The sequence below is a fragment of the Corvus hawaiiensis genome, chromosome 6, assembly GCF_020740725.1.
Source record: "Corvus hawaiiensis isolate bCorHaw1 chromosome 6, bCorHaw1.pri.cur, whole genome shotgun sequence".
Classification (NCBI taxonomy): Eukaryota; Metazoa; Chordata; class Aves; order Passeriformes; family Corvidae; genus Corvus; species Corvus hawaiiensis.
Genome location: NC_063218.1, coordinates 21,513,806 through 21,528,620, shown reverse-complemented (window position 1 = coordinate 21,528,620; position 14,815 = coordinate 21,513,806). Strand labels below are relative to the sequence as shown.

General features: G+C 40.7%; 1 protein-coding gene across 29 annotated transcripts in view; it reads left to right on the top strand.

Annotated features, from left to right (window-relative positions):
- NRXN3 (neurexin 3) overlaps positions 1-14,815 on the top strand; it is a 985,201-nt gene that overhangs the window by 595,151 nt on the left and 375,235 nt on the right. The window lies entirely within an intron of this gene.

The following is a 14,815-nucleotide window of genomic DNA, read 5'->3' as shown; positions in this document are numbered from 1 at the left end:
AAAGTGCTGCACTGAAACAGTGAATTCCTTCTCCAGCAGAAAAAAAAAAAAAAAAAAAAAAGATCTTTACAGTGGAAGCCCTGCAGTAAAAACTCTTCAGATGAATTGCTTGGTAGAGGATAAAGCAGTTAGGTGAATAAAAGCCTGATTACATACCTGCAGATAGAATGTAATAAGAATCAGAAGAAGTAAATTGATAATTTGGCTGCTACTTCTGACTGAGGGCTGTGCCTGAGTAGTTTTATCCAATACCTGCTTCTGACAAAGGAGAAGTATTACGAGAGGCAGATTATTCAAATGAAGATTTTGATCTGCATTTGACTGCCTGCTCATTTGTCTTGAGCTGGCACTCTAACATGGGGAGGAGGCATTTCAAGCTGTTGTCTACATGAGTTGGTCAGTTTGGACAGGGCACGTGACATCTCCAGTTGCTCTGAAATTCTGTGATGTTAATGTGACAGAATGACATGACATCTCTGCACAGGCTGGCAGCATGATGGCACTGCATTAGATGTGGTAAGGGAGTGCTTTCACCCTTATTGTGAACATCATGTTCCCTTTGGTCAGATGGAGTTAATGCTCAGAAATGTTCACCACACTGCTAAGCTCCCAGAGCTTTCCCCTGGCTCCAGCTTTGAGAAGCTGCTGCCACCCCTGAGCTGCCTGCTCTAATCACAGTTCCCAGGCAGCATTTATTTAGCCTGGAGTAAGCATTTGGTGTTAACCTCGCACAGATTTAAGTGCTGCTTACGTACCACTTCCCATTTATTTATTCCTTTTTCTCATTACAGTTTTTGCCCCATTTTCCCTGGCCTCTGTGAAAAGCTCCCATACCCAATAAGCCATAATTTTATTTGTTTTACACCCACTGCATTATTATAGACCATTCCACATCAGTGGAACCAAGAAAAAAGAAAATCCTGGAATCTATTTCTGAACAGAGAAGTATTGTCTCTCCATTTGGCAGCACAGGGGTATCCTTCATTTAAATGCATCCAAAAAGCCCAGTGCCAACTGAGACTACCTCCCCTGTGCTTGTGACCGCTCTGCTTCCCACTGTCATCCTGGGTAATTCCCATCACTAACCTGCTAGAGGTCCCAAAATGGGAATGGTACTGCCACCTCTTTTAAGTGACTGGTAAGCTGCTCTATGCAGCCTAGACTGTTAGCAAAACTTTTGTCCCAATTAGCTCATGAATGGCTCTGTTTCTAATCCAGTTGGATTTCTCTCCTCTTCTTGTTGAACATATTTGGACATTGCATTTACAGTGTAGGTTCTGTTTGGCTGAAGGGATAATGTCATCTCTGCTAAAGACAAAGTAGTAATTTTCCCCAATGCCTGGCACACACACAGCAGTCATCTTTTATGTTTTCCCCAATGGTAATTGCTACCTTCTCTCTCTTCTGTTTTTTTTTATCAGACAAACAGTATTAGGAGATGAGCTTTGAGCAAGCGTCTAAATGAAAGATGTCATTGCTTTCACCTGTAGTTTTGCAGAAAGCCTCAGAAGTTTTAGCTGTTGTGGATCTACTTGTCACAGATCTCCCTGCTGCATTAGTTATCAGATTGTGTGACTCTGCCTGCCTACCTTTTTTTTTTAATGCTGTAACCAAAGATAGCATAGAATTCACTTTATTAAGATAGTTTAATGTAAATCTATGATGACAGTGCTTTTTCTTTAAGATTTTCTGTCTGATGGTCTTAAATCACATTTTTGCACATTAATGAATTCACTCTAATAGCTCCCACTGGAGAAACACAAGACATAAGAGACTTCCCTAAGGTTATACAGGGAGTCACTGTTAGAGTATCTTGCAGCTGAACCCTATCTGTTGACTTTGAGTTAAAATTTTTAGGGAGTTCCCTTGTGTTGTAACAAAAGATACTCAGTATGTTAAGAACCTAACATCTAAATCAAAAGTCTCAAAGTCTACATCTTAGTAAGCAAAGAGCACAGAAGAGGACAGAAATAGTAACTTCTTTTTTCATAGGATTTTTTTTAATGAGTGTGACTGCCATCTCATCTGGAGAGGAAGAATTTACAGTTTACCTTTACAGTTTGTGTGTCTGATGTGCTATCTCTCTTCAGTGTATAAAATAGAGATTCACATGAAGTGTTCTGTCACCATCAAAGCACTCAAGTATCAGCAAGGGCAAATATGCAGCCTTCTTTAGCTTTCTGTCTGGAAAAAAAAAACCCAAACCAAATTATTACCCAGTTATGTACTCAGTTTACTTCCTTATTCCTTCAGATTTCATCTGTACCAAAATTTGCACTTTTATGGCAATTAGAATGCTCTTTTTTGGTTTTTTTGAAGGGTAAAAAAGCCAGCTTATTTTCTGGCAGAAAATAACATGCAAATGTTAACACAAGTAGGTGCTGAGGTTTGATTGGGTAATGTTTTATATGTTCTCCTTTATCCCAGTTTGGGCTTTAGTTTAAGTAGAGATAATGTAGCCAAACCTCTTATTTCTGATCTATGAGTGTAAATCTAGGGTAAATAATTAAAAAAAAAAATAAAAGAAACCTCTAGCATAGAAGAGTAATTACCCCCAATATTGCTGTGGCATAGCTGTTGTAAGCAGCAGTGGAAATCTTTATTAGGAACTACATTCCCTGGGTTTGTTGCAAATTTATAGATTTATAACATTTTAACAGTTGAATAATTTGCCCCATTTCATGTTACACTTCCATCTGCTGGGACACTTCAGCACAGCAGCATCCTGGCACACTGATACTTTTTTATTTTCAAGTAGGGGACTGATTCAAGTTCATATATTCCCTCTACACAGAAACTAGTCTGTGCAAACTCACCTGGAGGCTATTAGTCAGATTGAGTACCCAAAAACTTGGCCTGGCACCCATTGCAGAGGGGGTTTAGGAGCAAAGTAGATGTGGTTGGACTCCTTGGAACATCTGGATTTGTCTGGCATGCTTACATAACCTCAGCCTTGCATCTTCTAATGGCAGACGTCTTCAAGAGCTGAAGTAATGACAATTATTTTCCCTAGGGGCTTAAACAGGTCACGAATTTTTTCCTGCAATGAGCAGTAGGCAGTCTGAAGCGACAGACCTTGTCCCAGCATATTCTAATAAGAACCGCTTCAGAGAAGAGAGGTTGCAGTGCAGCAGCCAGGTGCTGTGGGGAACTGGTAGTGAACCAGGAAAAATACTTGGAAGGGCAAATACTGTTACATCTTGGCACTTGGGAAAAGGAGCTGTTAAGACAAGGAGAGCTGCTCAGCCCAGCAGCATTCCCCCCAGCTTCGCTTTGTCTGAAAGCTTTGAGAAGTTTATGGAAGAGCATCTGAGCAGTATCTAACAGGGAATTAGGCGAGGATGCTTGCAGAAAAAGGAGCAGGAGATGGGCTTTCATAATTGAAACAGAAAGATAAGGAAATATATAGACAACAAAAGAGTGGCAGAAAGGGAGCTCTGAGAATAGGCTTGGGAGCCAGGGGCTCAAATTTGATTTCTTACATCTTGTTCTGTGGATAAGTCACATCACTCATCTGCCTGATTTTTCTTATCTGTGTAGTGGGGGACATATTACAGATCTCTGTTTAAGGGGAGGTCTGAGAATTAATGGATGCTGATAAAATGCCTGGAAGATGAAAAATTCTGAGTATTACCACAGCAAATAGTAACCCCTTTGACTCATTTATGATCTTATTACCACCAAATGCCTCTTTGGCTTCCTATCATTTTAACTAAGCCTCCTTCTGATTCTATTAAACACCAGGGGGAAGTTCCTCAGCTAGTGTCAGTTGTCACAGCTCCATTGACTTCAATTATTTCTCTTGCACAACATATTTCATCCAAAGCACTTCAAGTGTTTGAGAGATACTGGCCAATTAAGCACCACAACCTCTATGGGAGGTGCACAGTCATACCACTTCTAGAGAAACTTAGAAAAGAAAGGTTAATCAACTTACCCAAGGTCAGGAAGAAAGCATAGCAGAGATAAGAAAATGCATCAAGAGTGGCGCTCCTAATTCTGGACATCGCCTTGGTCAGTTTGCTCTCTGTGTATTGCGGTGGATCTGAAGCTACTGTTCCTTTTTCATGTTTTTACTGGTATGAAACAGAGCAGGGACTTGCTTCCTTTTCACACTCTCATACCCTTTCAGCTTTTATCATTCTCATTTTATTTGAGGTGTCATAGGAAGAGAGTTATGGAGACTACACATATAAGGGCTGATTCCTCAGCTGGTATAAATTAGAAGGATTTCCCAAAGGCAGTGGGAATACAGACCTGAGGATCTGGTCCCAGGGGCTTATTTCTGACAGAGTATGGCTATAAGATACCTAGGGATTTTCGGACTCCAGTCACTTATGCACAGGCTTTCTGAAGCTGCAGGAAGCTAAACTGCCTACTGGTGATTGCTTTTTCAGTATATTGCAAGCCAGGACTTTATCAGCATATGTGCAAATGATTCCCAGTAAGCTGGTTTGTGCTCTTATGCCTGATAAAATCCAAAATGGCTGCATCAAATGACGATACTTAGAACAGACCCAAGTGGAAATACTTCAAATATTTCACAGTAACTCTGCTGTTTTTGAGATGGGAATTATTTTTTTTCCTCAGTGTAGCGAGTGTTTGTGCAACTTCAGCATTTTATTCTGCAAATTTAGATCCTCTTTCAGGGAAACTAGTGACTGCTGTGATAGTGGAGTTTAATTTATAAATAGCCAGCAGACGAACACGAGGAGAGGCAATGAATAACTCACAGATGGAAGAGTTCGAGATCCGTTGTGACAAAATGGCAGAGCATCAGTGCAGAGCTGAGGAGCAGTGCTCAGCTGGGTCAGCGCTCAAGGAAAATCCACAAGTGCAGTTCTTAATTATACACATACATTTTTAAGTCCAAAACCAACTTGTTATTTGGGTTTTCTTAAAAAAATCCCAAGAACAACTAAAACTACCAACCCTCACTGTAGAATTTGCAGTTTTGATGCAGTGCTCATAGCACCCAGCTAGGAAATAATGTTATCAGGTTTTTTAGTTTTGAAAAGCTGCAAACAAGTTGAAGAGGAAAGCCTATCAGAGCTATGAGAAACTAAACGTATTTATAAACTTAAGATCTTAATTTCCTGAAGCAGCTTTAAATAGTGCACTGTCTTTGGACATGGAATTAAGACTAGTTTATACCAATATTTCAGCTATTTCTTATTTAGGTAAAGAATAACTGAATGTGCTGTGTTTTCATACTTAGGAGGAAAACCAATTTTATTTCTGTAAAGCCCATGATGATACTTACATTGAAGTAAGTATATATAGATGTGCTTGTACACACATTTAGGTATATGCTGGTCAGTTTTGTGAGAAGCCAGGTCTAAGAATTCACAGGAGCACTGGGGGAAGGGCTGAGGTGTGTGGAGAGGGATGCGAGGGGAGGATAGGCCAGCTCAGAAACTTGGATTGTTTATCTGTGTACTTCCCTTCATACATGTGTACTTCAGCATTAAGAACTAATACTTTAAAAAAAACACCACTGCCTAAAACCATGAACATTCTTTTTTCTTCATCCCAATGCTAAGGTTTAACATTACCTTGGGCTAGACTTTCCTGACCTTTTCACCAAACATGTCTTGATATGAAAACACTCAGTCAGGGCTCATACACCTATGAAAAGAGATGAAGTTTTGAAAAGGAGAAGGCTCCAGCCTTCAACTCCAGCCTGGAAAAAACTGCTTTTTTACTTCTCCTGTATAGAAAACATGCTCCCCAGCAAAAGGAAAGGGAAATGCACACCCTTTAGGTCAGCAGCTACATACTAGCTATGTGTTTGGTCTTCAAGAGAATCTGTATCAGGCATATGCTCCCTCTTGGAAATTTCTATCACCTGTGCTCTCCCATTCTATCTTAGCTCAGGTTTTTAATACTGCTATAGGAAACAAAGGTCTTGATTGGGAGGAGAAGGGAAACTGGTGCTGTGCCAGAAACCTGACATAAGAGAAATCTGGAAGTTGTCCAATACGCTTGATAAATCCTAACACTGTCTTGGAAAATGTTGCCTATGTGGAGGTGCTGAGTCCTCAAGAAGGCAATGGTGTGTACCATGGAATAAGAAGAGTCCCTGTCCTCCAGAAAGTGGGCACAGGGTGGCTTCAGATGTTCCCCATTTGCCCCCACTGAATGTGTAAAAGTGCTGGCATCCCTCTTAGGGGGTATAGAGCTAAAAGCAAATACACATTATACAGTGCCAAAATACTTTATTGTTAGGTGTAAAACCTGTTTCTGTTGACAAGTGCAAGTAGTCTTTACTGTTCTCAGTTAACAGGACCCTAGGGACTTCCTGTTCTTTGGAAGAATAAGAAGAATAAGAAAGCAGGAGAAAACATTTATGTACAAGCTAATACTTTTTGCTAGAGCTTGCACAATTTAGCAGAGACCTGCTACAGAACACTAAAAGACCATTTACTTTTACATGGCATTTTAGAAATCTAAAAGCACTCCTTTTGCAACAGGCTAAGTCTCAAAGACTTAGAACCATTTGGTCAATCTGAGTCCATAGGAATACATTAAATGGATATATGCTATGTGAGTAGACTGGGTCCCATATCACAGGCCTGGTGGGGTTTGGAGAACACAAAAATAACATGTTTTGGACTAAATAAAGCCAGTGCAACATGACTTCCTCTGCATCCCCTTTTATAGTCAATGCCTCAAAGTCCCATACTCATTCTGGAAGTTCCCATATGGGACCTGACAATCTTCCCATCCTCGGGACAACGAGAGTCAAAATCTTGCTAGTATTGCAGTTATGGGCTCATGCAGAGGTAACTTGCTCAAGGTAGATGCAGGATTGCTTCCAGAAAATACCACTCCTCTGCTTCTATCTTTTGGGAAAGGCACCAAGGCTTGGGTGGCTTGCAGTGGGCTGCTGCCAGTTGAAAGGGGCTGCTGTCTTTAAGTTACTGGCCTCCACTACCTCTTTTTAAGAAATAAGGATGCATCCCCCATAGAATTTCTGTATGGTCATAGGCTATACAGTTCAGGGTTTTTTTCCTGGCAAGGTTCTGCTAGAAAGGCTATAGCTAAGGGAGGAGCCTTTTCCTTATCCTAAAAGAGTTATTTTCATCCTCTGTACTGCTGCAGTGTTGTTACAGGTATATCTGTCTATGCTTCAGGATGTCTCTCTAGGTCCTTGCACGGAGAGCTTACAGTGATTGCTGCTGTGGTGGTCTCTCCCAAATCATTATCTCTTGCATGTCCCTCTGTCTAGCAGGGGATTCCTGGTCATGGGTTGTTCCCTGGTGGATAGGAGTATCCTGTCCATCTTGCTCCTGTTTCAAGTGCTGTTATCAACATGTCATACCTTGACTATGCATCAAAGCTTTTGAAAAAACACACTATATATAGAAGCAGGAGGATGTGAGGACATGACAGGTGTGGGTTATTCCACATGAACTCGTGGGGTATACAGCAGAGGCACTCTCTTCAAGAGTCACTCTAAGAGGAAATCCCTGGATCTCTCTGTTCAGGTGATATTTCTCTGGTCAGGGAGAGGGAATGCTGTTGGAATTGTGTGTCACCACCCAGTGTCACTTCTGACATTTATGTAATATACGAATATAGTTCTCACTACCAGTTTTTCCAGCACTAAAGAAATGTTAAAATGTGTAAAAGCCATCATGTTATCATCATTTTTGGTGATAGCATTAAGCAGTGTATGAAACCATTCTCTTTGGTGTACAATTCATACCTCTTAGCCTGAAAGTGCATTTCTTATAAAAATGTTTCAGATCCGCATATTGCAAAATAAGATCCACTGAAATTTCCCCTGTTTTTTTATGTATTTAAAAGAAGTTAAGGGATTTGGGGAAACAGTCAAATTTACTGTCTGGTAATAATGTAATATCATAAAAGGTACAGTACTTATTATGGGAGTTATTTTCTAAGAGTTTTTTAGGCATTTCATTAAATTGGGCTTGAAATGAGCACTGTTCCAGATGGACTAAAAACTATCCGAATGTCCCCAGGAGAACATTGAGTTGGACAGTAGAGTTGGAGGATACTTTAGAAAACATTGGGCTGCGAGATTTCCTTTTGCTTCCAAATAAAACAGACAAGATTTACAGAACTAGTAGTTTTGATTACCTCAATTTTAATGACTTGAAACAGTTTTAAAATTGATGGCAGAGGGTGCCAGTCGGTCTTTTCCTGAAACTCAGCTTCCTGTGAGCATTCTCAGTTCAACAAAGGAATATCGAGGTACCTAACACCAAACCACAGTAACAAATCAGTCTGGCTGAACAGCTGCAGTGTTAATGTGGAAAGGGGTTAAATAATAGTCATCAGTTCTGTTGTCAAACCGGGAGGAACTGCAAGCCCCAGAGGAAGAAAAAAGACAATATGACAAATGATCTGTGTTGGTGGATTTGCCAGAAGAGTTACTTGCAAAACTTATATAAACAAGCTTAGATCTTGTGCCAATGTGGGGCACAGGTAGCTAATTAGCTGTACTGGGGAAAAGCACCTTTTTTCTTGGTGTAATTGTGTCTGTAACGGAGAGTTTTTCCTCAGAAAACCTACCTTGTGTACCTTTGAAGACGTAGGCAGGAGGTGAATAATTCACTCAGCCAGAGCCCTACAGGGTTAACTTCTAGTTTGGGCACTTCCATGCTCAGGCTCCAGCAGTGCCCAAAGAGCTGCCTGCTCAGGACATCATGGGATTATTCCCTGAGTAATTTTGCCCTGCGTCATCTGGCCTTTATCAGGCATGTGTGCAGTACAGCAAATGGCTCAATACTTTTTTTTCCCCCCCATTCTATTTCCTTCTTTTAAAAATAATTTCTTTTTATTTAATTTAAAAGTTTAACAAAATATGATTTTGGCCTGTAAAGGTCTAGGCTTCTGGGATGTAGGTGACAGTTTCCCCATCCCGTTACCTGTGCTTTCTTCTTTATTTTGCTTGCTGTTCTTCTTCGGCACTGAAAATGTAATCAAAGACACTGGTGCCCCAGTGGACCTCTTCTTGTTGATTAAAGTTGGATAAACTAGACAAATTCTGGTGGGAATGGAAGGCATTTATGATGACTACCTGACATTTTTCTCTGCCCTTTTTTATGTACTTGTCACCGTATTTTCCCACATCAATTTCATAAAACATTCCTTTGCTTGTGCTTGAAATATTGATATTATCCTACAGCAAAGATAAAAGCACACCACAGAGCAATATGGCTTGGTGATAGAATTATCTGCAATACACAGAAATCTCTACTGATGTTTAGGGCTGGCATGGTATTAAACACATTACTTTTGCTGACAGGCATTTTCATTTCCTTGCATCATGCAGGTAGGGGAATTTGAAGGAAATCTAGTTTTCAGTTCTAGATTTGTTCAATAAAAAATGTAAAACAGAAATGCCGATGGATATGGTAGCATCTCTTTAAATCAAAAGGAACTCACTGGAAGTTTAAATAAGTTTTAGAGAAGGCTATGTGTTTTTATGTGTATATATATATATATATATATATATTTATGTCTGTATTTACAAATCTGTCTATATAAATATTTATATAAGCTGTTCCCTATTTAACAAATCTGAAAGGACTGGGGACAATCCAAAGTAAAGCAGTTAAAAATTGGTGTCAATAAACCTTGTGATCCTTTGGTTATGGTCTTTGTGCTACGATGTTTGGTAACATCTTTACTCATTATTTCCCCTGTATGACTTTCAGCCATGCTGTGCACAGAAGGAAAAAGAGCTTCTGGCACTCGAGATCTGTTCGCAAATGGATGGCCTTGTACATAGGATGCCCACTTTGATTTTTCTGAAGCTGGATGTGTAGCAAATGAAGCAAAAGATTCTTACAAGGGAGGGATACCTCTTTAGAAAAGCATTGATTAGGGGACATCTCATTCTTCTATCCCTTTCTTCCCCAGAGACACAGTATGATGCTGGGGAAGTTACTAAGAAAATTTTTTCTTCATGTCACCTCTGAATTATGCATTTCTTGTGTTCCGGTCTCTTACTTGAGATCCTAGAGCTTGGATGGAAACAGTACTGAGCCCTTAAAAGCAGGAATGAAGTCAGCACTAGCTATGGTTCAAATGTGTAAGGTTCCTTAAGGTGCTGAGTACTCTGTGTATGCAGAATTTACAATCTGAGACTGCACGTTCAATACCAGTGGACATTTTGATTCAATTTCCCTATTCCTGAACTCAGCATTTGTAAAATGAGTCTATCACCTGAAAAAGGTGTTGTCCAAAGTAATTAGTTTTTGCAAAACAGTCCAGTGCTTTTCTGAGTGGCACCACAGAAAAGCCCATGTGGAAATAAATTACTCTTCAGAGCAGAATTAGTAGTGTGCAGAAGGGCCACAAATGGAGCAATGAAGAAAACCATAGGATCAAGTAATGGCACCTTCAACAGGCATTATTCTTCTTGTTGCAAGGAGTGAAGGAAAGGTCATGCCAAAAAAGGGTAGTGTGTGATTGTGTCATTAGAGGCTGTGTAGAAACATACAGAGACGCCCTGGCCCCCACCAGTGGTGTGTTTTGTCCCTCTCCCTCAGCTTGGCTCTCCAATAAGTTGGAGTGATTAATGCTTCCTTTCTATGTATTCTCTGGCAGTAAATTCCTTTTGAATAGTTTGATACCATACATTTTACAAATACAGAATATTCGTATGTAGAACACAATTTCTTTGTATAGCTGTGGATTTTGGAACAGCATTTTTGTATGTTTCCAGGGTTATGCGGTAGAATAAAACCAAGTGTTCTGCTGCTGTATTGAATAGGCCCAGAGCTGCTCAGAGTGTGCTGGTATTTTTGTGCATCACTTCCATTAGGGAGATTCCAGTCTAGGAGGCAGCAGCTTCAGAGCAGAATAGAGTCTCTTCTCCTGCTACATAGTTGTGTATTCTGCATGAGTCTGACATAAATTATTAACTAGCAGACCCTAATTTTCCTGTAACTGATGCGGGATTTACAAAACTTTGGAAAACTTGGCCAAACGTTAGAAAAGATTTGTTTATGCCAGTGTTTGTGACTGCGATGAAATTTGTTAATAGGCTGAATTAGTGAGCATACAGAAAATGAGATGTCAGTGGTACTGCATAATCTTGTCAGGCCATTTCCCCAGGAAAAGTAGAGTTTTACCTGAATGTCTGGCACAACTGACAAAAAAAAAAAAGTGCTGATCCCTAATCTTTGTTAGCAGTAGGCCTCCTCATTGCTAGCAGGCTGCAAATTGTATTTAGTGTGTGACGTACTATAAATGTGTACCCCTTGCTTGAGGGCATCGTGGAGGTGAATTATTTGTGGGCTGCTAGGATCACACTGGCCAGGGGTTCTTGTAGCTGCTTTTGCAAGGGAGCTGCTGAGGTTAAGCTACTTAGTTTTTTGTAATTTAATCTGACCAGCTGGGTATGACCTCAACTTTTCTCTCAGGTCTAAGCATTGACCGAAGAGCATCCCAACATTTCCTGCTCATCAGAAGGTCAAACATATTTGATCTGGTTAATTCCTAGAAGATGAGTAAATACGTCTTATTTTTCACAGCTCCTTTTAGAGCAGAAGTACCAAAAGAAGGCCTGTTGTCACCATTTCTAGCTAGACTGCAACCTCCTGTCTTTTGAGGTTTGTGGGAGAGACAATTATTTTTCTCAAGAAGCACTGAACTAGTGTAAAAGCTTTTAATCCTATCCAAAAGGAACAGCATGGGTTATCTCCTGCTATCCCCTTGAATGTGCCAGCCACTAAGCTAATATATGAATATCTACATAAAAACAAACCCTGCAAGCAAAGGGCGACCCTGGGCAGCGGAGTTACTTTTTCGTTACTGCTTGATCTTGGTAGCGTTCAGGTCAGTGCTGTTGAGCATGTCTCTTTGCGTGGCAATTCACATCGTGTGCAGGGCTTCAGGTGACAGTGTGGGGGATCACATGGCTGTAAGTTGTGCAAAGCCTCTGTGTGCATACATCGTTTTCAAGGCAGTTGGAATGCTCATTCTTTTTGCAAGACTTTAGCTGTGGGAGCTTGGATTGTGCCTTCCTCCCTCGGAGCTCCCGTTAGCCTGCTGCACAGGGAATATTCAACATTCAGTGCAGCCATTCTGCAGCTGCCTGGCAGAGCACCAAGCTTGCAAGAGGGCACAAGAGAAAGCATAACCCTGTTTAAAACTACTCAAACTCATCAGGAGACTCTGGTATTGCAGAAGGGGAGAAGTAGCATGGCTTCATAGTTCATCCTTATGCAAATAAGGTGCCAGCCAGCAATAATGAAAAGGAACTTTCCTGAAATTGAGAAATGCTACAAGCAGCAAGGTAAAGAAATGGGGTTATGCATGTGCTACTCTTGCTCCTTGTCCCAGTGCAGTTCTTGGAACAGGGAGACAAGGAAGGAAAACAGAAAAGGGAAAGAGGCAGGTGGTCACAGGAGAGGGGAGACCAACGAAACAAGTCAGTTTTCTGTGGAGATGATTAGATTTAGGAAAGCTAAGATAAGGCAAGGGAGAGCACTGTTGCCTACCTGAGTTTTACCTAGATGAGGAGGCTAGTAACTAGCACTGGGTCCACAAAACAACTCCACTTTAGCTTTTCATTTTCTCAATCCAAAGGCAAATAAATGCATATTTAAATGATCACAGCAATTAACCACTGCTCCAGTGTATTAACATTCTGCTACATCTGCTTAGCAAACACCTGGGTATGCCTCTCCAGAACAGAGATTTTGAAATGTTCACTGATCAAGAATTCTGGTTGTTTTTTAAATGTGAGATGCTTTTTATTGCTAGAGCGTAATTTAATTTGAGGCCACTGGTGGCTGATGTGTATCTTAAATTCTGAGCTCCTGCAGGCATATAGTGTCATTGTATCTGCTCATTTAATTTTTATGAAAAGAAATTTTTTATTTACAACAGATGAAAGTATGAAAACAGCCCCCTGCTCCCCAGTTTTCCTCTCCCTTTACCCAAATCCAAAAGGAAAAGGTGAATAAAAGAAACAGTACTATATTAAAACACAAAAAAGTCAAAAATAACTCTTGTTGCACCTTAGGGGCCAGCTCTGAGATTTAGACTTCAGAGGATGGTAGTTTTACTAGTCTGAGCTTCTGGATTCTGCCTGGAATAGAAAGGCCCACATTTCTTCTTGGGAAAGAGCAGACTGTGGCAGATGGTGAAATAGTAAAATTACTTCTGAAATACTTCCTTTTTCCAGTGTACAAGGTATCTCTTGGTTTGGGTGTTGGAAGGAGGCTGAGAATGGGGTAGGCTGCAGTGGAATCCCATGTATGGGTAGCTTGCAGAGGGTTCCTTTGCAGCGTATCCAAGGTTACCCTTCTGTGATTTCAGGTGTCCTAAATTCGGTGTCTGACTCTGCTCTTGTGGGTTAAGTTATAGCATTCCTGTAGTTGTGTGTGTTTTCTGTGTTCTTGTGATGTACTTGTAGTGTGATGACTTGAAGAATAAGTTTTCTGTTTAAATGCTATTGCATTTTGGGACCACACATCTCAGTTGACAGTGGTCCAGGATACTATAATGCATTAACACATTTCTGCTCCTACTACTGCAAAGTAGCATCACTTTGCAGCATGTTTTGTTGAACAGGCTATGGGCTGTGATAATTTCTTTGAGCCTTGTATTTGGCTGCAGAACAAAATGGGATGCTTCTTCTGGCATCATTCTGGTAAGACCAAAAATGCAGTCAGAGCTTTTTAACTAAGAACACCAAGAAATGAGCTAGATTGAGGAGATAGGAGTGACCTTTGGGATGACAAAATGACCACGGTTGGTTGTACTAAAAGGGAAGTAGCTGATTCATTAAGGCCACTAAGTACAGTTGGGCTCTGCAGTTCTTCCTAGTTCTCCAGTTTGTAGAGCAGCCAGTGCTGTCTGCCCTCATCTGCTGTCACAAAGCTCCCGTAATGATTGACCATTGACCACCCATCCTTCTCAGCGTGCTGTAGCTACCAGTCATGTCTATATGAGCACTAGTATGGAAGCTTGAGCTGTTCCCACTCATCCCTTTTACATGAAGTTGCCCTATCTGCCCTGTCTGTGCCAGGACTAGTGTTTTGCCTCGGCACTGCCTTTTCCATGGTGGTGCTGCAATGAATATGCTCCAAATGCATTTAAAAAAACAAAAGAAGGGGGGAGCATGTACATTCTGTCACAGAAAGGCCTTTTAGGTCTGTTCATGCTCTTGTTAGAAGAGTTTTTAACTTTCTATTTACCATGTGTTTACCCTTCTTTCTGGCTTCTTTGGGCAAAGGTGTACCCTGTACTATGGTGTATGATGTTCCAGGAGAACACTGAAAACTCTGCTGTGGGTCCCTACAGTTGGCTGACCCTCAGAATGGTGAAAGGCAGTGGTCTGAGAAAGTGTGCCTTTTTTAATTAAAGAGAAAAAGAAAAAGAAAAAAGAGCAATCTATTTTAGATGTGGGAGAGAAAAACATTTGGGAAGCTTTTCACATAACAAGGCTCTTCTGTGACATTTAGGCGCATTTATACAAGTTAAAAAAGAATTTGGCACCTTCCCACCTCACTCATCAGGCTTGGAAGAGAAAAAACAACTAAAAAGACAAGATTACTTGATATGTTGCTTTGTTCTGTTCACATGAAGTGTTGTGCCTGTTGATGTTGGCTGAGTACTATTAGAGCCCACAAAGGGCCTTGACAGAGGAGTCATATTCAGTCAGGTTCAGGGCTTGCTTTCTAATAAGGAAGGATAATTATCATGCCAATCTCTGATTGCTTTTTACAGGGCACATTTAATCTGAGGGAAGATAGGAGCATCTTTTGTCTCATACAGACTTGTGAGCAGGGCTAGTAGGTGTAACAGAGTAATCACTCTGAAGGAT